Raw genomic sequence first — 24,802 nt, 5'->3', positions numbered from 1 at the left:
GAATATATATATTGATATATATAGATATATATATAATATACACACACATTATATATATATATAAATATATATAGTATATATATCTATATATAAATTATAATATATATATAAGTAAATGGGGATACAATCCACAGTGAAGTAAAATCCTTCTGTAGTTTAATCCTCTACAAGAAATATATATTTTAAACTACAGAAGGATTTCTTCATTGTGGATTGTATCCCCATATACATATATATATATTATATATGCAGTAAGCTACAAATGTTCTTTGATATACAATTCGCTCTACCTCGGAATTAATATTTTTTCATATATGTTAACCGAAGGGAAGTTTTCTAGTTGTTAATAATTTCGTCCTCTCGTGGATTCGAACCAGCGGACAGAGGAGAAATAAGGACGTCACTGAAGTCTTGATTTCTTCCCTTCTGTTAACATATATGAAAATATATTAATTCCGAGGTAGAACGAATTGGATATTAAAAGACATTTGTAGCTTTAATGCATGGATATGAATCACGGTGATGTGATAAAAATTCATTTATAAATTATATATATATATATATATATGTATGTATGTATGTATGTATGTATGTATGTATGTATGTATGTATGTATGTATGTGTGTATGTATATACGATGTACGTGTCTTTGAAAGGAAGCGAGAGAGTTTTTCACGGGCTATAATCTGTTTTTCTTCGCCAGCCCCTTAACTGTAAAATCGCAAATGAAAGAGACTCGGATGGAAGAAGAAAAGAAAAAAACTGAATTAGATTTGAAAACTTTTCCTGTATTTTTCTTCTCCCGATCGGGTAATTTAGAATTTATTTTCGAAGTTTTCCCTTTTAAGTTCATGATCTTGGAATTCCTTCCACTGAGTCTGGTGTAACTCTTGCTTTCCATTTTCTTGCCGAGAAAACAGTTTTGCTTGAATTACAGCTTTCGTTCAGTATCAAGAGCTTCTAAAAAGGATCCAATTTCGTTCTTTTCCTTCATCCTCAGTGGTTGCTAGGTAATGCTTATTGCCACTTCAAGATTAAAGCGGTGCCTTCCTCTTGGGCGAACAGTATGAGCCTACACTAAGTCTTCCACTCCTGTGTGAGTGAGTGCTGCCTATCGGGAACGTTCGTCTTTTCCGTTTTATCATGCCACTCTCCACCAGACATGTTAAGTAGGGAATTGGAAATTAACATCTCTCTCGTATGTACGTCAGTTTCCTGTTCTCGTGTTATGATTATGGAATTAAGAATGTTAGGGAACATGCTCCATCTTATTTGGTTACGGAAAGAATCTTAAGCGATGGTTTCACTATTTGTATTCTCAGGTTTTTACTTACCCTTGGTATTAACATTGCATTGGACTCCTAAATATTTTGACTTGGTATGGATAGAGACAGATACACACATGGAGTCGTATAACGTTACATATGTACGCATATATATATATATATATATATATATATATATATATATATATATATATATATCTTAGTGTTTGTCGGTAAAGATTTATTAGTGTTCATGTATATTTTTATCCATGTAGAGTATGCATTCGCTTTTAAACAAATATACCCATAAATATGCTTACATTCACATTGAAGGACGCATTCGTCCATTTTTGTATTTAGCCTCTATTAATTTTATCCCCATGATGGTTGTAGTTGTTGTAAATATTAACCTATACGATAAACAAAAGTTCAGTTACTCCTTGTATACAAAATTAGATCACGGCTATAAAAGCTTCGATTTGGTTATTCTACTTGCAGTGGCTGTTGCTTGTTTACGATGTTTGTTGTTCGCTTGTTTTCTAAGCCAATAGAATGTTGCACGTGAGAGCTGTTTCTCTCTGACTGTATATGTGTTGATTTATATTGTGTGAACAAATATATCTATATTATATATTTATATTAATATATATATATATTATACTATATATATATATATATATATATATATATTTAGATTTCACATTTCGTGTCAGGGCATCCACGTTCATTATCGAAGCTGCGTTTTACAGCTTGCTGGAAGACCTTTGTGATAAGGTCAGAGGAGTCGTGAAGGGCCCTTTACTTTTAGATACAACAATGTTCTCGTCTCTTGTCCTTTGTTTTTACTCTGTTCTCTTAGTCCTCAAATAATCCATGATGAAATTGTGCTGTTTGCAGTTTTCACTCATTTTTCACATTGAATAGCCTACATATTTTTTAATTTATTTTTTAAATTTTTTTTTATTGGAAGCCTTGAAATTTAAATGCTCACTCTTTCTTGTCTGAATGCCATTGCTTCTGATTACCGAAATCTTATATTTACTCAGAGTCAGACATTTTTAGCCTGAGAGAGGAGAGAGAGAGAGAGAGAGAGAGAGAGAGAGAGAGAGAAGAGCCCAACCATTGTACCTTCTTTTGAATATCATTTATCATTTGCCTAGTGAGCTTGAATTTCTGAGTTTTAAGATGTTTCAAAGCGTTTAAGCATTGCTCGGGATGTTGGTGTTACGGTTGAATGCATCTCTTTTACATTATACATGTTACACGGTCTTGGCCATGAATGTTGTATGCACTGCAGTATACTCTCTCTCTCTCTCTCTCTCTCTCTCTCTCTCTCTCTCTTTGTTTATGAAAAGGTTCGTGTCACAGTCGATCACTCCCACTATCGGCGGCGTATCTGTTATTTGTAGGCCACTCGTCGAAGCTTGTCTTTTTGTCATGTAGGAGCTGGGGGCGAAGGATTGAGAGGGAGATCATCCCTGAAGCCCTTTAGGTAGTATGGTACCGAAGCTCCTATTGCTCTCCGGACACGGGTAACTTTGAAGGATGAAAGGAATAAAGAAACAAATAAAGAACGGTGTGATGTAAGTGTGTGTGGGGCCGAGAAGAGGTGATCGGGCTGTCTGTGGAAAGGATTTTTTTTTTCGCCAGAGTTGAAGAGTAAACAGAGCTGTTTGTGTCCGGATTTCTAAGATTTTATGCTTCCAAGAGACTGAGGATATACCTGGTGGCTCCGTATATTATATTATATATATATAATGAAATATATATTATCATGATATATATATATATATATATATATATGTAGATTTGGAAAACATAGCAGTCGTTCATATATGATAATAGAATTTATATATTCGGGAATTCACGCGAATTAAACTACTTTGTGTTATTATCGTATCCTAAAGCTGTTATTTTCCTGTCAGATAGTAAGACTAACAGTTGATGTTCGACGTATGATGATTTTTTAATAATGTTGTTCGAATTGAGTTTTCGTCTTAGGTTTTGAATGGCCGTGGAATGAAAACTCCAGTGTGGACATTTTTTTTTTAATGTTACCGTCTTACAACATACTTTATCTAGTTAGGACATAAAGCTTGAGCTATGTCTTGATATTCCCTTTATTTATCGGTAATTGACTTACTCGTGACTGTTGATGTGGAACTCCTGGGCGTTTTCCCCCAGAGATTTATAGGGATCCCCTTTTAATGATTAGTTAGTCGCCCTAATGTCGTCGAGGTTTTGTTTATGAATAGTGTTTCGCATACTTATATTTGAATAAAAAATCAGTAATATTTTAATATTTTATAAATATCCTGAGTCTTTAACATAAGTGTTTTCTTTTGATGGTGTTTTATGCATAAATGAGTAATTATTTGTGCTTACTCGGTGAGTAAGCCTTCAAACTACTTTCTTGTTGTTGTTATTGTTCTTGTTGGGGGGTTAGGAAAAGTCTATGGCTGAGCCTAAAAAGGTCTGTAAAAGGTGTTTCGCGTTGAGTAAAGATACAGAAATTTTAGGATAGGATATTTATGATTTATTTATTAGAATGAAAATGTCAAAAATAAATAATTGGCATGTTAAACAGTACATAAAAATTCTTTGCAATGAAATTTAGCGTCTATATTTTGATTTTCTTTGGTAAAACAAGGCTCTATTTGACATTAGATTAGAACGCAATTTAATTTAAGTTAAAAGTTAGGAATATAATGTTTACAACTTTTGCATGAGGGGAAAATTTTGCACAATTCAATTAAGTAGGAGGGCAGATAACGCCTTGTATTTTTAGGTAAGTTAGTATAGTATATATATTTTTAATGTTAACATTTAGATTTCAGTCATAGAAATAATGATGATAATTTTTCTTATGGCTCTATTGTTATGTACCTGGTAAATGTTATGCGTTTAGTTTCTTTTAGCTTAGGCAACATTACTCTGAAAGCTATCACCTTTCTTGCGGGATGTATGATATTGCTTAGAACTGGACTTAAAGCTGCACTCGCTGTCAGCAATGAAAGCGTTGTTGTGTACTTGCATGCTTCTGCGCTCTTTTATTGTTTACTTTCGTGAGTGGATTTATTTGTATATGTTCATTTGTTGTGGAATAATATAAATAGATATATATAATAGTATATAGATATATATATATATTATATATATATATATTATCTAATTTATATTATTATTATATATATATGTGCGTGTGTGTGTGTGTGTGTGTGTGAGAGAGAGAGAGAGAGAGAGAGAGAGAGAGAGAGTGTGTATGTTCGTTGTTTCTAAACCAAAGGCTGAAGTTCGAATCATGGCCAGGGCAGAAGCACTTGCCATTTATGATTTCCTTTCAGTGTAAGTTATTCTCTAGAGTATCCTCCGTAGGGGGTAGTGCCGTCAGTTTACCTCATTCGGTGCAATGTAGGCATTACTTAAGGTTCTTTGTAGTGTCCCTTCGGCCCCTAGCTGCAACTACTTTCATTCCTTTTAATGTACCTACGTTCATATTCTTTTTCTTCCATCTTACTGTCCACCCTCTCCTAACAATTATTTCATAGTGCAACTGCGAGGTTTTCCTCCTGTTACACCTTTCAAACCTTTTATTGTCAATTTCCGTTTCAGTGTTGAATGGCCTTAGCGGCCCCAGTGCTTGGCATAATGCCTAAAAAATATATATAAATCAAAATCAAAATCTAGTGTGTATTGAATTGGATATTAAACGATATTTGTAGATATTATTTGTGAATTTCAAAGACTTCGCTGGTGTATTTGACAAAACTTCACGCACATGCTAATGTGAATTTGTTTTTTTAGATTTATTTTGTATAGGTTTATTTACTAATCGTCTTTCCACACAAAGAAATAGCTTTAGGTGTTAGCCTTTCTGTTGTCATAGTCTTCACCCTGGTCATGATCCACCACAGTCGGCTAACTACTTGGTGCTCTATTTAGAAATATATTGCGATATTCGACGGAACTTTAAGGCTTCAAAGAACTAGGAATTTTGGCTTTAAAAACATAGAGAATTGAGTACTGGGGACAAGGCGAATGGAGGAGGTTTTATTTTTCCTTCCATTTCTTTAATTTCCGTTTTCATTACATTGCAATTGTTTTGTGTGACTTCATGATAGTTTGTAAATTATTTAAACTGTTAAAAGAATAGGAAATTATTTAAACTTGAATATCACCGAGTTTTATATTTGTACTTAACAAAAAAAAAATGTATTATGTCAAAATGATCAAATCCTTATATATAGACTTTTTGAGTCGAAATAAAAAAAAGTATCAGGTTTCGTCTCACGATTTCTTTTATGCATCTATGTTTTCTGTCCAATCCTTTAGTGCAATTTATTTTTTCATGACGTGGCAGGAAATACTGAGCGTCATTTTTTTTCTTCTTCCTTCTTCTTGAGTTGGCACAAAGATTTTGGTGTATGTCGGATGAATCCGTTTTCTCTCTCTCTCTCTCTCTCTCTCTCTCTCTCTCTCTCCTCTCTCTCTCTCTCTGCGCACGCGCTTATGCATTTGTTTTCCGTCTGCCCGTCTTTGACGGCGCCATTGCAGGCGAAATATATGTATGTTATGCTATAAATATTATTTTGGTTGTCGTGTGTTCTTTAAGTGACACATTAATGTGAAATATTGTTGGTTGGTTATATTAATGTCGGTATAACGTCGCTCATAAATACGGCATGGAGAGAAAGGGAGAGAAATTTACTCTGCCCCTCGCTAGGCTACCGCTGTGTTAACGCTCGCCTTAGAAGGAAAGAGAGAGAGAGAGAGAGAGAGAGAGAGAGAGAGAGAGAGAGAGAGAGAGAGTAGCAGATGAAGAGAAGAAAAATTTGAATTTGGATAGAACTTCTTACTAGAATTAGCATGAATATCTTTTAATAATCTAGTCAGAGACATGCTTTGAAAGGAAGTCCGTAACACCATTCATAAAATCGGAGTACCGATGTGTTGACTAGAAGGAAACGAAAGAGAGAGAGAGAGAGAGAGAGAGAGAGAGAGAGAGAGAGAGAGAGAGAGAGAGAGAGAATATTAGCAGATGAGGAGGAGAAAAATTTGAATTTGGGTTGAACTGTTTTTAATTACAATTAACATTAATATCTTTTTAAAAATCTGATTAATCATGTTTTCTAAGTAACTCATCCACAGTATCGGAATGGCTTTCTGCTCCGAAGCGAATCGAATACACCTCTCTCTCTCTCTCTCTCTCTCTCTCTCTCTCTCTCTCTCTCTCTCTCTCTCTCTCTCTCTCTCTCCTGCGACTGGCGATGTTTCCGAGCTGAAATGTGAAATCCATATATGTGGAGGTGCGAACACTGCAGCGGCAGCTCTTTCCTCGTCATTAATGATTCAAAACTAGAGAAGCGGAGTGCGCATTAAAGTTTCTGCATGTACGGGTTATTGTTTCCGGCCTGTGGTCGCATCGTTCTGAACTCGCTTCATCTTTTATTGCAGTGGCGGCTTTGAATCCCTCCATTTAACGGGAATGGGTTCCGGTGGGAACTCAAGAAGGAGTTGACTTTATTAACGTGCCGTAGCGGCTTTGAAACCACCTTCTTTATGGGAACCCTTTCCCCTTTACTCTTTCTGATTTATCCCCGAAAGGGGGTAGTGCTGTCACTGTACTACACGCGGTACACTGTAGGCATTACGTAAAGTTCTTTGCAGCGTCCCTTCGGCCCCTAGCTGCAACCCCCTTCATTCCTTTCACTGTATCTCTGTTATGTTTTCTTTATTCCAGCTTACATTCCACCCTCCTAACAATTGTTTCAATATTAATTTCAGCGCTGAATGGCCTCTTAAGTCCCAGCTCTTGTCCGTTGGCTTAAATGTTAAATTCTAATTCATTTCAGACTAAAGTAAGCCGCCTTTGTACTGTGGTGCTTCTACCATATAGTTTTTAGTTAGACATAATTTCAGATAATTAAGGCGATGAGAGACTTGTTGGCTAGGATTTTTGAGTTTTCCAAACTTTAAACATCGCCTGTTTGGGCCTCTAGCTCCGCTTGGGTTACCATCAGGGATTCGTTGTGTTTTTTGAAAATTTTTATTTATTTCATCAGTGTTCATGCTTCAGTAGGTGCTCAGGTATCCTCTTATTTGTAATGGTAGACGTTATTTATTATAGTAGACTGCAGCGCATTTCGGATTACTTTTAACATTGTTGCATTTCTTTTAAGATCGTTGCATTTCCTTTAAGGGCGGATGCAACATAGCTGACTGTAGTTCATTTTACTGAGGATCAAACAAGGTTGATTGCCGTTTATTTGAAGACACATCCAACATTGTCGACTGCATTTCATTTTATGGCCAATTCAACATGGCCTTATACATTTGTAGGGGTAAAGCAGCGGGGTGAATGTTTAACGTTGCGCCAATCCAACGCGGTTAACTGCGTTTCATTATCAGGGTCAGTCCAACATGGCCGTCCGCATTTCATCTTAAGACCAGTCCTTCATAGCAGTAGCTGGGAAATATCAAAAGTAGTCTCGTAATTTTGTTTGAAAATTTGAGTTATTGACTTTTGCATTCATAATATTATAATATAATATATTTATATATATATTAATATTCTATATAGATATATAATATTATAAGGTTAAATACTTATTATTTAATATTTATTTATATTATATATTATAGACTATAATATATAAATTATATATAATATATACATATATTATATTTATAATATATAATATATATGTATATATATATATAATAATCTATATATATATATATATATATATATATATTATATATATATATATATATTACTATATAACCCACACACACATTTTTTCTCTACTTAGACTTCAAACCTTTCTTCTTCGAATGCATCTGCTCATGAATACGTCAAAATTATTTTGAATTCCATAACGTGAGATCCAGCACGAAGTGGACCTTTCTCTCCTCTCTCTCTCTTGGCCCAGCACTCCAGAATCTTGCTCCAGAGGCGTTCCATGTAACCACTCAAGAGTGAGTGTGTGTTTGGTGTTTGCTTGCATTACCTTCCAGTGTGAGGTGTTGCGATGAGGTCGTTCTCGTGGAGGGAGAAACAGATAGAGTGAGGCATTTATCGAGTCAGGATGTCGGAAGGATTCTTGGGTCATCACTTACAAAAAATTTTGACATGATGGTTCCTGGGAGGGATTTTTTTTTTTTTTTTTTTTTTTTTAGCAGAAAAGAAGAAACTGACACAGGAAAAAGGGAAAGAAAACAAATTAAATTTGGCTCATCGCGTGTTTAACGTCTCTCTCTCTCTCTCTCTCTCTCTCTCTCTCTCTCTCTCTCTCTCTCTCTCTCTCTCTCAAGATGTGATCTGTTCGCAATAAAACGCGTGTCTTGATGAACTTTATCGTCGTTATGTGTTTCGGGTATAGTTAATCGGGAAAAGAATAATATAAGTATTGATATGTGAAAGTTTGTCGTAGAACAAGATTGAGAATGGTTAACGCGACCTTTGCATAATAAGTTCACTCTCGACGTGGTTCGGAAGTCACGTAAAGCCGTTGGTCCCGTTGCTGAATAACCACTGGTTCCATGCAACGTAAAAACGCCATACAAACATAATAACAACTGATTATAAATGTAATGTTATTATCTTTATAAAGTATGAACACTAATTAAATTTTATAGTTTTGAATTGACTGCCACTCTAAACCTTATATTGTTTTTAGAAGAAAAAAAAATAATAGGGGAAATGTCCTAGATTGTTTGAATGAAGACAAAGATTTATTTTGTAGTCAGTAATTATATTTTTAAAAAAATCGCTAACCGACCACTGATTTTATTGAAACAGTATTATTCTGCCTTCATAATTCCACAGATATCGTGTGAAAGTTGGGAGCTAGAAAGTTATTGCACTTGATACGTCATTTATTTTGCTACTCACCAAGTTGTTGGGATGCTGATATGTTTCATGTGTCGAAATCCTTTGATGTGTCTCATCAGGTAGAAGTAAATTATCACCTGAATGGAGTCATTACTATATTTGTTACCGATTTGTTTTATATTGATAGTTTTATGTTTGCCACTTTCTGGATTCGTCTCTTCAAAGTTACATCAATAAAAGCTATTCATTTGCTCATTTATCACAAAGTAAACAAAACCATCATGAACGGAGTTGTTTACCTTCGTAAGTATGAAATTTTCCCTTTCTTTTCAACGGCCGACACGCATTTGAGCTATTTTGTTTTATCTCGGTCCTCTCTTGAAAAGAATGAAGCGCCTGTGCTTTGGTAGCTTATTTACTTACAGTAGTCGGCCGGAAGATCCCAACCTCCATGGAGTCCCTCTGATTAGAAGTTCCGAACTTCGGGTAATGGGGCCAACGAGTGCGGCCTGCGGAGGAGTTTGCTGTCACCATGGACCTGCAACTGCCTCAGCGGCAGCCGTTCGCTGTATCGTAATTTGCCGAAGTTGCCATCAAGTTGTGAATGCTGCTTGTTAGGCTACTAGGCAACAAACTTTAGTGTCATACTTGAGGAGAGCCCCGGTCGAATGTACGAGCCGATTCTCCATTCGGCCGGGCCATAGAAGTCATGTTTGTAAAGGGCAATAGGTTCCGGCGGGGATTTCCGTCCTCCCAATCGCTACTTGAGGTGGGTTGGCGAAGGCCCTTCCTGAAGGAGGGACCGTTACAGGGACGTCCACGATTGGTTAGTATTGGCGCGTATCTCAAGGTATTTGTTTGTGAGATAAAAGTTACGTCGATTATTTTAAATGCCTATTTTTTTTTTTTTTTTTTTTAACATCATCATTCTTTTTATTTTGTGCTTTTTTGGGGCGAGTGACTTTTTCGTTTTAGTTTTTTCAAACTGCTGCAGAATTATGTTATTGCTAAAAGAAATAAGGCTCCCCCTCTGAATTTAATGTACCAGATGGAAATAATAGCTACCAAGATAATGACTGATAATCTACGCTGTTGACAGAGAAAAGGTGAACGATTTATCACTCGAAAGTTTTAGACTAAATTCAGCTCTACTGAAACACTCGTTGCCCAGCTAGATTTAATTTTGCTTTGAAATTTATGAATATTTTCAAGCGAGGAAATAGACACACAGGATTAGGCTAGCGCTTTCTGCAAGTGAGTTGCCCTGTTAAATTGAACTAAATGGAATTATGTTCAAATGACGATTAACATTTGGATTATATACTACATACATACATACATACATACATACATACATACATATATACCATATCATACATAGTATTAAATATATATGTGTAATATATATATATATATATTATATATATATATATATATATATATATATGTGTGTGTGTGTGTGAATAAATTGATTACGAAATATATGAAACGTGATGCTATGTATAAAATAAAGGTAATGCCACGGAGGAAAATGAAAACACGAGGACTACCGAGATCTTTAGGTCTTAAGGACCCTTTACTTGGTTACTTTTGGCAATATATTTGATATATATATATATATATATATATATATATATATATATATATATATATATATATATAGAAATTATGTGTATGTATGTATGTATGTATGTATTCTTGTTGATCGTCGATCTTTTCTTTTATACGTTATTTTTTTTTCTGCGCGTGTATTGAACTACAATAATATTGAAATTATTAGGTCTGCGTTAAAAAAAATGTCAAGGATATGTACGACCGGAAGATTTTGTGGTCCATAGGAAATCTTTTCAAGTTTTGCATTGGTTTAGCCTCATTTTTGTTATCTTGAAAATCCTGCGAGTGAGTTTTAACGATTCAGTAACTGTCGTTATAGTAGAATCTTTTATATTTTAAATTGTAAACTGATGTGTTATTTATTTATTTATTTATTTATTTATTTATTTTTATATTTTTATGTAAGCCCCGCTAAGGTTGGATTACTTTGTTTTTCCTCCTCAGATCATAAAAATGTTTTATTTCTGACTTGCTTAATTTACGTGCTGCAATGTAGATCAAAACTAGATGTAAAAACACCATACAAACAAACAAACGAACAAAAACTAGATGTATGCCATAACGCCTTATGCTTCTGTAGCATCCGTATTTGAGGCTTTCAAAAATGATCTCTGGGTAGATGGAAATAAGGGGAAATTGTAGCTGACAGGTGAGGCGTGGTTATAAGGTAACGCCTACGGAATAGACATTCTATTTTTGTGTCAACACTACATCGTTTCTTCGAAGAATAGATGACTTTTGTCGACACAGAAGGAATAGGTTTTCCCATTCCGTAATTGGATTTCCGGTATCTCCACCCCCCCCCCCCCCCCCCCCCCCCCCACCCCGCGCCCTTTATCCTCTTATGAGATGGTAGAAGACCCAGAGGTAAACAGGTAAGAGTATTGAAGGAAGGTGGAGTACTAAGAGATATTAAAGAGATCATCCAAGTAAATGTGCTTATTTTTCATGTATTTGGTTAGGTGGAGAGAAACGCATCATATGAAAATCCTGTAAATGGTATCAGCTTTGAAATGATAGAATAACTCTCTCTCTCTTCTCTCTCCTCTCTCTCTCTCTCTCTCTCTCTCTCTCTCTCACCCATCCTCCTACCTACCTACTTACGTACGTACGTAACTAAGTACGTACTTACTTGCCTACCTACACAGTATAGAAATAAAGTATCAATTTCAAATAGCCAAACGTTTGGTTTGTTTAAAAATTTTTTTAAAGAGCTGTAAAAAGAAGCTGTATTTCCCTTCCAGGTCCGTCTTTTGTGAAATCTTTCCTTTTTGCGAGAGACTATTTTTTTAAGCCCTGCTCATTATGTCTGGTTTGTTTCCACTGTCAGACTTTGGACCCAATTGGGTGAAATCTCCACCGTGGTTAAAAAAAAAAAAAAGCCATAAGAAGCTCTCTCTCTCTCTCTCTCTCTCTCTCTCTCTCTCTCTCTCTCTCTCTCTCTCTCTCTCTCTCTCTCTCAAGCCGGAATCTCCGAGATTTGGTCACCAATCAACGAAAAGAATTTGATCAGTTTATTGCCCGTTTTCGGTACGATTTTTATAGTCTCGGAGTTTTTTATTCGGATAACATTTTATGCTGTTCAGTTATATATATATATATATATATATATATATAATATATATATATATATATATATATATATATATATATATATATCACACACACACACACTACACACACACATAACACACACACACACACACACACACACACAATTATATATATATATATATATATATATATATATATATATATATATATATATATATGTATATATATATATATATATATATATATATATATATATATATATATATATATGTATATATATATATATATATATATGGGGATACAATTCACAATGAAGTCAAATCCTCTTGTAGTTTATAATATATATTTCTTAAACTACAAGAGGATTTTACTTCATTGTGGATTGTATCCCCATTTTACTTAACAAAGGTACGACATAGTACCATGGCTTCTGCATATATATAATATATTATATATATATATATAATATATATATATTTTATATTATTATATATATATATATATTTATATATATATATATATATATATTTATACACAATAAGCTAAAGCCTAATGATGATATTAATATTGTAGCCAGTGTTGATGCATTATTGTTGTCGCCAATTAACATAATCTCTGTAACCGCAGTGTTTTTCTCTGCTTTTTTGTGTACAGAGCTTATGATATCACCCAAACGTATAAACAGTATTAATGAAGTTAACGCTTTATTATTGCATTCCCATTAAATGTTGTAAAACCAGATGAAATTATCCATTAAGGAACAGATGCAAAGTTGAAGTTGACGGAACCTCGTCAGGCTAATTTGTAGTAAAATAGTGGGGTGCTGCAGAGGAATGTTATTTTACTTTTGCCGTTTGGCTTTCTCGTGGATTTTATGAAGAAAACATTTTTGGGTTTGGAATAGATCTGAAGTTACGATAGAAACTTGTGAGGCTTAGAATATGCAAATGAGGCTGTATTAATCAGCAAAACAATACAAGATTTACAACGCATCGTTAATAGAGTACATCATATATCTAGGGCGATGGGGCTATTAAGTAAATCACAGAAAAACACAAGCAAGGAGGGCAAGAGATGTACAAAGGGACGAAATAACAGCAGATGGAGAAAGGGTCAGTGATGCTGAATCTTTAAAATATTTCGAAAAAACTATATTAAATTAGATTTGAATGAGTCTGAAAGAAGTCGAATAAAAGGTACAAGCTGGGTAAGATTTGAAAGTCAAATGGCCTGAAATTGCATATGAAATTAAGATTACAGCACGGGAATGAGGCTTGGTACGATAAGGAAAGTTGGGGAAAAAATCAGTTTCAGACTAGAGCTTTGGTACGAATATCTGTAGTCAGATGGCGAATAGAATTAGACATTATATTTTAAGGGAAATTACGAAAGTTCCATATGCAAATAAAGTAATGATGAGAGGGATTGTGAAATAGCTTGGACGTGCACTTCTTACATCCCCTGGAAGAATTGTTCTTGATTTTTTAAGATAGATTCCTGTGGACACCGGAAGAGTTAAAAGTAAAAGGCCCAGACCTGGTTGGATCGGAACTGTGAGATAGGATGTCAAAGATTTTCACACACACACACACACACACACACACACACACAATATAAAACCTGCATTGCGAGAGCCGGTAAGGGGAACAAAAAGATGGCTGTTGCCGGTAGTCGCGGCGTAAAAGGAGGGGAACATGACTTACTGGAGACAACACTTGGCAAGGGCCTTTCTCTCTTTCTGCCCAATAAAGGTTTACGACTTAGGTCTCTCTCTCTCTCTCTCTCTCTCTCTCTCTCTCTCTCTCTCTCTCTCTCTCTTTCTTTCTGATGACTCACGGAGTATTTTCCATCTCGCCCTTTTCTTCTTCTCGCAAGGAAAAGTTGAAGCTGTGGCAGCAGTTTGAAGTCTCTCTTCGGTCAGCGGTGGAACTGCTGCTGTTGGCCAATCGTTTTCGAATTGGTTGGTGTTTAAGTCAACTTCTGTCTTCGATATGAAAACAGTCATTATAATTTTGCAGGTTCTATTATTTTCTTTATAGTAACTGATATTCTTCATAGAGTAACAGTTAATTCAGCGCTTCAGTGGCGTAGTCGGCTTGGTGTTGGCCTGCCACCTCAGTGGCCGCGAGTTTGATTCTCGGGCATTCCACTGAGTGGTCAGAGATGTGTATTTCTGGTGATAGAAGTTCACTCTCGACGTGGTTCGGAAGCCACGTTAAGCCGTTGGTCCCTTTGCTGAATAACCACTGGTTCCATGCAACGTTAAAACACCATACAAACAAACAAACAGCTAATTCGTCTGAATAAGCTAATTGTACGTTATCGAATCTCCTTAATATCTTTAATAAGGTATGAGACACTCTCTCTCTCTCTCTCTCTCTCTCTCTCTCTCTCTCTCTCTCTCTCTCTCTCTCTCTTTGGGGCTTTAAAGTGCCGCCAGAACAATATTTATCTCAAGTACACTTCCATTGCCATGCAAATGAATCTTTTAGGTGCAGTTATTTGATAGAAGACCAGTAGATATTAGTTCAGTTATTTCAATATGGTTTGGAGACTAGGCGTAGAGTAATTTTTCTTTATGAAGGTAATTAAACAATATATGACAAGAGTGGTTTAAACTGCTCCACAAAGAGGGGCTTCCTTGAAAGATAAGAGGTTTGTAGAAGAGTTCGACATTGTGAATATGCTAGTTTTGCGGAAATTTTATGCATTGAGCGTTAGTAAATGGTTGAGGGACTTTCTTCAAGTGTAAGTTGGCTGTGCTTTTTGCCCTTTCATTCCTTACAAACCGCCCCCTTGTAGGAGTGAAATAGTTCAATCCAGAAGAGATTAATATATATATATATATAATATATATATATATATATATTATATATTATATATCATATATATATATATAGTATATATACATTATATCTATATATATATATATATATATAATATATATATATATATAGATATAAGATATAAATACCCTATAATATATATATAGATATAGATATATATATATATATTATAATATATATATATATAACATATATATCTATATATATATATATAATATATATATATATATATATATATCTATATATATATATATATATATATATATTTATTTATATACATATACATATTTATATACATATATATTGTTAGATGTAGCAAACACTTAGTTTTACAACGCAGGTATCAGGAAGTAAATAAGTAAATTAACTTTTGGTATTCCGAAATTAATTATAACTTTTCTTTTCAGGTATGAGTCTGCGTTATGATAGATGTGAATCGTAAGTATGAAAGAGGCGAGATAGGAGAGAGGTAATATGTTTGCTGAATATGGTAAGTTTTTTTTTTTTAAATGTACGTCTGTGATTCTGAATCCTTCATGGTATTTCGTAACTCCGGAATCACACTGGGTATTTGTGCTTTGCGATGTGGCCAAATATTTCACGATTTCCCTATTAATTTTCATGACATTCCTTTTGTAGTTCTACCAAATGTTTGGATTTGCGCCAAATGTCTCTCTCTCTCTCTCTCTCTCTCTCTCTCTCTCTCTCTCTCTCTCTCTCTCTCTCTCTCTCTCTCTCTCTCTCTCTCGTAAATGTTTGGCTCTCGGTATGAAAATGACGACACGGCCTCTCAACCAAATGGTCTCAGTCGAAAAGAAAAATCGGTTCCACGATAATATTCAGTATTCCCCTGGTTTCTTGACCGGACCGTGAGACACCTTTAAGAATCGTATTCCCTGGAGCCCTTTTGAATTTAAACGTTTTCTTCATCGGTTCTAGTCATTCAATGATTCTTGATTCTGTAATGAAATTATCTAATTTTTTTCGTAGATGTTATTTTTGCATTACGAGTAACGTCCCCTCTTGGAATATGGTTTAGGTAATGTAATCCAGCGTATTAAAAGCGCCTCAGTGGCGTGGTCGGTATGGTGTTGGCTTACCACCTCTGTGGCCGCGAGTTCGATTCTCGGCCTTCCGTTGAAGTGTGATAGAAGTTCACTCTCGACGTGGTTCGGAAGTCACGTAAAGCCGTTGGTCCCGTTGCTGAATAACCACTGGTTCCATGCAACGTAAAAACACAATCCAAACAAACAAACAAAAATCCAACGTATTAAATACCAGGTAGATCGGTGGAAAATATAACGCCTAGGTTAATAGTAAGTCCGACACATTGTTCTTGTGTCAACTGTATTAGTCAAGCCAGAAAACTCTCTCTCTCTCTCTCTCTCTCTCTCTCTCTCTCTCTCTCTCTCTCTCTCTCTCTCTTCTCTCTCCACATTATTAAAACTACCAGCACGTAAAACTAGAACTGAAGAGATACAACACATCCCATTGTGGGAACTTCTTTACATACAAGAGATATACGATACATGGAATAAACTGCCACCAGAAGTTGTAAACAAATACGACACTGAACGCACAGTAAAACCTGCTCCTACAAATAAGTGAGCGCACGATGTCTCCTCGGATGGACTAACAAGTCTTTGTAAAGTAAATGATTGGGAATTGAGATAAACTATTGTAGTTTAATATTGCGCCTCGATTTATTTTCAGAGTCGTAAAACGGAAGAAATTTTTTTATTGATGGTCGTTCTCTAGCTCTTCCCTGTAAGTCACTTTTTTTAGCCAAGGCTTCATTAGCATTCGCTTTCTGGATTTTAATTAGGTTGTCAAAGGCGAAATTCCTGGCTAGAGCACCTGCTATGAACTTGGGTCATCTATCATAAAGGTTCAAAGTTAATTCATGCCGCTGTCTTGATCGATCGATGTCGTGATATTAGTCCCGCGAACTTTCGACCATGATGAATTGTAGAAATCTGCAGCCATGTTGTCCTACAGTATATATGGCTTTTAGTTTCTTGTGTAATTCTGGCGTAGACACACATATATACATACATACATATATATATATATATATATATATATATGTATGTATATATATAATATTTAATGTATAATGTATGAATGTACTTATATATACATACATGTATATATAGTGTATATAAATAGATTTTACACACACACACACACTATATATATATATATATTCTATATATATATATATATATATATATATGAATTTATGTTTCGGTAATCATTTAATCTTTGCCTGAGTTGACGTAACAGTCTGGTTAACAATATAGTTAGTGAAAAGTGGATACGGAAGACCTTAGAGTTGATTATGCCTCATACTAAGTATTTATGAATTGTGTTTAGCATTTACATACAAGTTTGGAGTTTTTTATTTTTTTATTTTATTACTGAACTCAATGTTGTTTTATTGTTGGAAATAGTGAAAAGTTTTTCCTTGTGCAGCAAATGAAAAGGAAAACCAGATCTACTCGGTAGAAATTTCGAGAACAGATATATGAAATAAATTAGATAAAATATCGTATATTTTGTTATTTATTGCTTATTTTTCGCTTTTCATTAAGTAGTTGTGGACCTAACGTAGTTTACATTTCAAACTCGGTCACTTGACACATCACCAGTCAGCATAGTTATTGCACGGCGTCACAAGCAAGAAAAACTTGAAAAAAAAAAACTGCACTTTTGAAATGTGCGAAGAAACTTTAAGGAGTTTTGTTGCATGCATGTATTCATCTGCCTTCTGCCTTCTTGCAAGAGAATTTCAAAAGACTTCTCCTTCTTGCTATATTTTTTGTTATATACCAGAAGACGTTTTCTTTGAAAAAAAAAATCTTACTCATAATCTTGCCTCAGCAAACCAGTCTCTCTCTCTCTCTCTCTCTCTCTCTCTCTCTCTCTCTCTCTCTCTCTCTCTCTTTGCAGTTCTCTCTTTCTCTCACTTCCTTTCTTCAGACTCTCTTTTCATTTCTTTGCATCCTCTTTTTCTGCCCGTCCTTTGATCTCGTAATTATCGCAGCTCAGAAAGTCTCGGGGAAGGAAGTTTGACAGTAAAACTTTAATGGTGGAGATGAGAGAAGATCCTTCTGGCGCTGGGCTTCCGAGTCTCGCCATCATTACCACAACCACCTCCACCATTTCCTCCACCACAACCAAAACTACCAACACAGCCAGGATCCTCAGTCTTGCCCCGAAAAATAGTCAGTTATCCCGTAACGGTCGCTCTGTTTAGTAACGATAACAACTCGCATAACGTTTTAAGGCCTCTCTCTCTCTCTCTCTCTCTCTCTCTCTCTCCTATCTCTCTATCTCCTCTCTCTCATGTATATAGATATATTATATACTATAATATTATATATATATTAATACTATATATAGATATAATATTATTATATTATATATTATATATAATATATATATATATATATATATATATATGATATATACTATTTACATATATATAATTGTAGTGTGTATATAAAAGCCGGGTGTCGTCCTAGACGCATTAAATCTGTATGGTTGAGTGATTATATTCTAACTTTATATTAATGACTTGGAACTATTTCGTGTCAAACTAAAACTCATCAGCGATTATGAAAAGTAAATTGTTAACTATGTCACGTGTCAGGACTGGTTGTTGCACACTGCCTGCGACATTAGACCGAAGAGATATGTTGCGAATTTTATAGGAATAGATTCCTAGAATAATCAGCATATATTGCTCGTAAAAGGTGATTACTCTTTATTTAATATGAGAATTTGGTAAGTGTGATGACAGGTCATGTAAACTGAGAATTAGATAGCTGTGGTGACAGGCTCAGTACCTTCAGGAATGCCTGGGACTATTTGTAACATGTTTGGTTTACGACTCTTCGTTTGTTATGAAAGACGATTAAGGCAAGAATGCAAATTTTTGACATAATAATAATGGAAACCGTGCGACTACTATTACTATTGATGGTAATAGCGTTACTTACAAACAAAAAGCGCTAAGTATTAATGCTGTTACTACTAGTGCTATTCATTCTTTCTGCCTAGCTGCGCTGGAGCACAGAAGTGATCATCGAGGATTGGGAACAGCGAAATCGTCTTCGAAGTTTCCAGATTTAGTTTCTCCCTCCCTCTCTTCCCTCGGCTTACACCCCCCTCTCTCCACCCAAGCAACACCCCTGAACCCCAGCCCCCTCGTCCTCCGCCACCAGTCATAATATAAGCCTAAAGCCAACATCTATAATTTAGGGTCGGAATAGGACTTGTAAGGTGCGACCATTATTCTTTACGGAGTTTGCTCTTGAGAAATATTGTCAAATATTGCATAATGGATGAGGCTGCTGGCGTCGGCGAGAAAGACGTTGTATAGAAACATCTATCATTGTAGTGCAAGAGCTAGAAAGAATTTTGATTTTCGGTGGCGTTGCGAAGTCGCTGGTTTGAAATGAGTTGACACGGCGGTTTCCCCTCTCGTGCGATGTTGGTGTATTGTTTCTCCAATTTGGAACTTACTTTCTTTATTGCGATATTGATTTTAGCTCACTCTCTATCGCTCTGCTGTGTGAAGTATTAAGACGTCTTGTCGGACGAGAATGCTTTCATTATTTTACACTGGTTTTCATTTACTTGCCTCTGAGCGCTCTTTGTAATAGGTTTAGTAGTTCAGGCCTATATCATGTCCAGATGCATAAAATGTACTGTAGCGGCTCCTCCAAGGGACTGATATCAACAAACGTGTAAAGATTTGAGGATGATTATGATGATGGTAAATTTCCAGGAATATGGCGGTTGTTTTGATAGGCCATGATACACGAGACTGTACCATTCTTCCCTCAAAAAAAAAAAAAAAAGAGAGAGAGAGAGAGAGAAAGGAAATGCGTGGAAGAATGGTGTGCCTTACCTACGAACGAGGGAGCAGATTAAAGGAAGGAGTTATGAGTGTGAGAGAGTATTCCCAAGTTAGTTAGTAGACGGAAGGATCCGTGAATATTTGGAAAAAAAAAAACTTTGAGTAACTTTTCTTGGTATGTGCCAGTATTTTTCGTGCTTTCGTTTCTCATCGCCAAAACGTACAAGGGGAAAAATTATTATAACTAGAAAGTGTCGTATAAGATTTTGGGTTATGCTGCTGTCATGATGTTCTTTGCCACTGGTCTTGAAAATTGTGCTTATATTTTTAGATGCAGTGCTCTTTCTCTGTACTTTAACAATATTATTCGGTCATTTCAGCGCAATCTTTGGGAAATTTTGCTCTCCCCTTTCATGTTTCCTAGACTGTCTATAGAGCATTTCCCAGGAACATAATAACTTTTGTAGTTATACGCACGTAATTAACTCCCTTTGTCTAATATCAGCCATCTTGGGTCTCCAGGGTAAGGGGATTGGAGGTGCCCGCCCCTTCCTCCCCCCCTGACTCCCATTGTCTGGGCATCTATTGTTCCCAGTTTTCACTTAATAGGTGGATTTTCCTTATAATAAGGTTCAGATTTTTTTCCCAAGGCTGCTGCCTACAGTGCTGACTCAATGGTGTCCAGAAGGGTGAAAACTCTTGGCTGAAATGAGATGCTCTCTCTGGTCTAGACAGAGGGAGGTGGGGGGAGGGGGTAATGGTCTTAGGGCGAGGGCCAGTGCTGTGGATGGTTTAACACTTTAATCGATTAAAAGTAGTAGAGTTTATCAGTTTCTCTTCTGAAAAGATAGGGAGTTACGTAAAGGCTTTGGAAGTATTGATAATTTCATGTTATTGCAACGTGATCTTCAAGTATCTTAATTTTTTTACCCGTGTCTTCTTGTTAGCGCTAATTGTTTCATTATATTGCCCTATTAATATTTGTGTGATGAATGTTAGTGTTGAAGAAAATTTTGCATCATTGTTATGTGTAATAGCAACAGAATTATACTGTCAACAAATATATATATATATATATATATATATATATATATATATATATATATATACACATACATACATACATACACACACACGTATATATATATATGTGTGTGTGTTGGTATACATATTTCATCTCATATCGCTTTCAGCTTTTGAGTTAACTTTTCGTTGTTGATGGCAATATCTGGTCATTTGGTCTCCGACGCTTTCAACGTTCCCTGATTGTGATATTACCGTGACCTACTTTTGTGTCCTCAATTCTGGACTAGTTTTGATATTTGTGTATTTTAGTTCTCTTTCATATTAAACTGGTAATGAAACTTTGTTTTTCATGTTGTATATTTATGTCTGTTTAGATTCTTTTGCAGATGTTTACAATTTCTAAGTTATCATTACAGTTGAACCATATCCCAGGCAGTGTATTTTTTGTGAGAATTTGTCTGAAACGTGGAAGGTAATACCAAGGTTTTGCGTTTGTTGATCTCCCCCTTTCTTTTTGTTAGTAGTTCTCTCTCTCTCTCTCTCTCTCTCTCTCTCTCTCTCTCTCTCTCTCTCTCTCTCTCTCTATGCTATTTCCATATAAGAGCATTTATGAGTCACATAATATGATTCTCTCTCTCTCCCTCTCTCATCTCTAAATACGAAAATGTAAGAACCACTGGATATGATTCTTTCTCTTTCTAAATAAGACATTGAAGAGTCACTATATGATTCTCTCTCTCTCTCTCTCTCTCTCTCTCCTCTCTCTCTCTCTCTCTCTCAGTAGCTAATTAATGCAGGTTCCTTAATTATTCCAATTAAATCTCGATATATCTTAATAAGAATATTTCAAATTCATGTTTGATGAAACACCTTTCAGATTTCCCATTTTTTATTGGTTTTGATATTGATGGATTCTTAATGGATTCCTTTCTTGTTGCCTCCCATTCCACTCTCCTAATCAGAATATCACGTTTTTTTTTTCGTTTTTTTTTTTATTCATTTTACGCTTGTCATCTTCATGATAGTTGGTTTGCATTATCCAGATACTTATAGCATCATTACTTTTTGAGTCTCTCTCTCTCTCTCTCAATAGGACCATTGAAGTTATTTTATATGGTTCTCTCTCTTTCTCGACAGGACCATTGAAGTCATATGATTCTCTCTCTCTCTCCTCTCTCTCTCTCTCTCTCTCTCTCTCTCTCTCTCTCTCTTTACATACATATTGATATATATGTGTGTATACGTATATATAATTATTACACTTATCTGTATCCTCTTTTGTGCCCTTTCCTCAAATCACCTTGATCCTTCTTGGCTTCTATTGTCCTCATTCCAGCGATCGTTCATCTTCATCTCATTGTTCATTATCTTCATCATCTTGCTTTTGGGAAACTTGGCAGGGTTTGCTCAACATTACGTGCTATGATTTCTCTCTCTCTCTCTCTCTCTCTCTCTCTCTCTCTCTCTCTCTCTCTGTTTATGAGTTCTTCTTTGCTTGACCCCTTTACCGTGGGATCGGTACCTCTCTCTCTCACTCGTAGTAGCCATCTTGCTTGGTGAGACGTACCCGCGTGAAGTCACAATAATCAACAGATATCACAAGTTTAACATACGACTAGAATTTGAGAAATATCTAGAAGTGTTCGTGAACTATCGGTGATAAGATTAGTGTGAAAATAGTAGGATAAAGCGTCTTCTAAGTTAGTTTATCAAGTGTAATAAACTATAAATCAGAACAAGATGGCAGTAAGTTCCAACTGCGGGAAAAGGTGGTGGGCGTATTTGGCGTGCTTAGCAGATTCACAATACGATGAGGTAGCAGGAAGGGAACTGGCATTTCTCATCTATGAAATCAGCAACAGTCCTAACCAAAAAGATACAAAAGCATTCATAGATATATTAGAAGGATATAATCCTTCAAACTGGAACAAATCTAATGAAAACATCTTGAAAATAATTGAAGAAGTTCCAAATAAAATCCAAGTGGTCAAGAGACTCATAAAGAAAATATACATAAACCAACATATTCCGACAAAGAAAATGAATAAGGTAAATCTTGTGAATATACTAATTGATGCATTAGGAAAAAGAATGCCAAAAGCATGCAAACTGTGTAAGGTTTGGTATAGCATAGTCAATCCACAAAACCTAATCAGAAAATGTGCTGCATGCAACATTCCGACCCATCCACAGTGTGCTGAGGTAATACAAGATTTGAGAAAAGATACAAGAATTTTTTGTTCAACATGTCTATCATGGATAGACAATGTTATTAAATCAAGATTGAATGTACAAATAGTTGAGGATGAAGAAAGAAGAGGAAGAGGAAGAAGAAGAAGAAAAAGAAGAAGAGGAACGGAAGAGAAGTAAACAAAAATGAAATGACAGAAAAAAAATAAGGAAAACAAAGAACAAGATAAAAGTATGATGCAGAGATACTCATTGATACTACATATGAGGCAAAAAAGCAGCATACCTACGAAGAAATAAATTACGATATGACAACAGAAAAGCAAATCCCGAAGAGGCTCTACCCAGATCTACACAATGACGGGAAAGAGGAAAAAATAGACAAGAAAAGACAAAATCTGCAACCTTTTGAAAAGAGGGAATTGCAGATTTGGAGAAAGATGGTACTACAAACATCCTAAGATATGTCAAAACTATGAAATATATGGTAAATGTGCATACTTAGATGGATATGGGGATGATTGCAGAGATCTGCATCCAAAAATATGTAAAAACCTAAAAGAAGAAGGAAAAGGATGTAAGTTCGACAAAAAATGCAAATATATGCACCCTGTAGCCATGAATCATAATAAAATCCAAAATAAGAAAGAAACAAATAAAGAGAGAAATCAAGAATATCAGGTAAAAGAGAAAAGCAAACCACCAATGAGATATGCAGAGGTGTCAGCAAAAAATTTCAAAGCATCAGCTCCGAAATTCTACTCAAGAGATAATAACTGTATTTATTATGCAAGAGGATATTGCAGAAACACGGAGAAAATTGCAGATTCAGACACAAAATTAATAATTATGATGAAGGAAGATCAAATATTATGGAAAAGTTGGATTTTTAATGTCAGAATTTCTGGAAATGAAAAAAAGAACAACATACCAGAACAGGAAAGAGACATGGGAAAATCCTTATTACTATCAGTATTAAATGAAGGAGAAAACACGCAAACCATCATAGTGATGAATGCGCAGGGTTTAGTTACGAGTAACTCAAAAAGAAAAATAGAGTACTTAGAAGAACTAACCCAAAATGAAAAGAAAATAGATATAATGAATATAAGTGAAACCTGGTATTCCCAAGAGACTGGGAATGATGATCAAATAAAAGGGTTCCAAACTTATAGATCAGATAGAAAAAATAGGAATCAAGGGGGAACCGCAATATATGGGAAAGACAAAAACAAGGAAAATATATGAGAAATATAGTAACTCAGATGTGAACTAATAGCGGTAGAATTTGAATCTGAAAAATTGATGAACATAGTAATATATAGACCTCCTAATACTAAAGAGTTTGACATAATAATTGAAAAAATTGGATGATATATGTAGAAATCACAAAGGACTGGACTATTCTCCCTATCTGGTGACTTCAACTTTCCTTTCGTAGAATGGAAAGAACGAATAGGAGATTGTGGTTGTACTTATACATATAAAAAAAGAGAGTAATAGTAGTGCAGAAGATAAGAGGCAATTTGAAAAGCTATTAGATATGCTACTAGAATACAACATTCAACAAATAAATCACCTGCCAACAAGAAAGGAAAATACTTTA

General features: G+C 35.3%; 1 protein-coding gene across 4 annotated transcripts in view; it reads left to right on the top strand.

Annotated features, from left to right (window-relative positions):
* Positions 1–24,802, top strand: part of LOC135216748 (low-density lipoprotein receptor 1-like) — a 666,768-nt gene that overhangs the window by 227,994 nt on the left and 413,972 nt on the right. The gene's annotated exons all lie outside the window — the stretch shown is intronic.

Source organism: Macrobrachium nipponense, chromosome 6, assembly GCF_015104395.2.
Source record: "Macrobrachium nipponense isolate FS-2020 chromosome 6, ASM1510439v2, whole genome shotgun sequence".
Taxonomy (NCBI): domain Eukaryota; kingdom Metazoa; phylum Arthropoda; class Malacostraca; order Decapoda; family Palaemonidae; genus Macrobrachium; species Macrobrachium nipponense.
The sequence above is the reverse complement of the archived record's forward strand: the minus strand, read 5'-3'. Positions and strand labels throughout refer to the sequence as shown.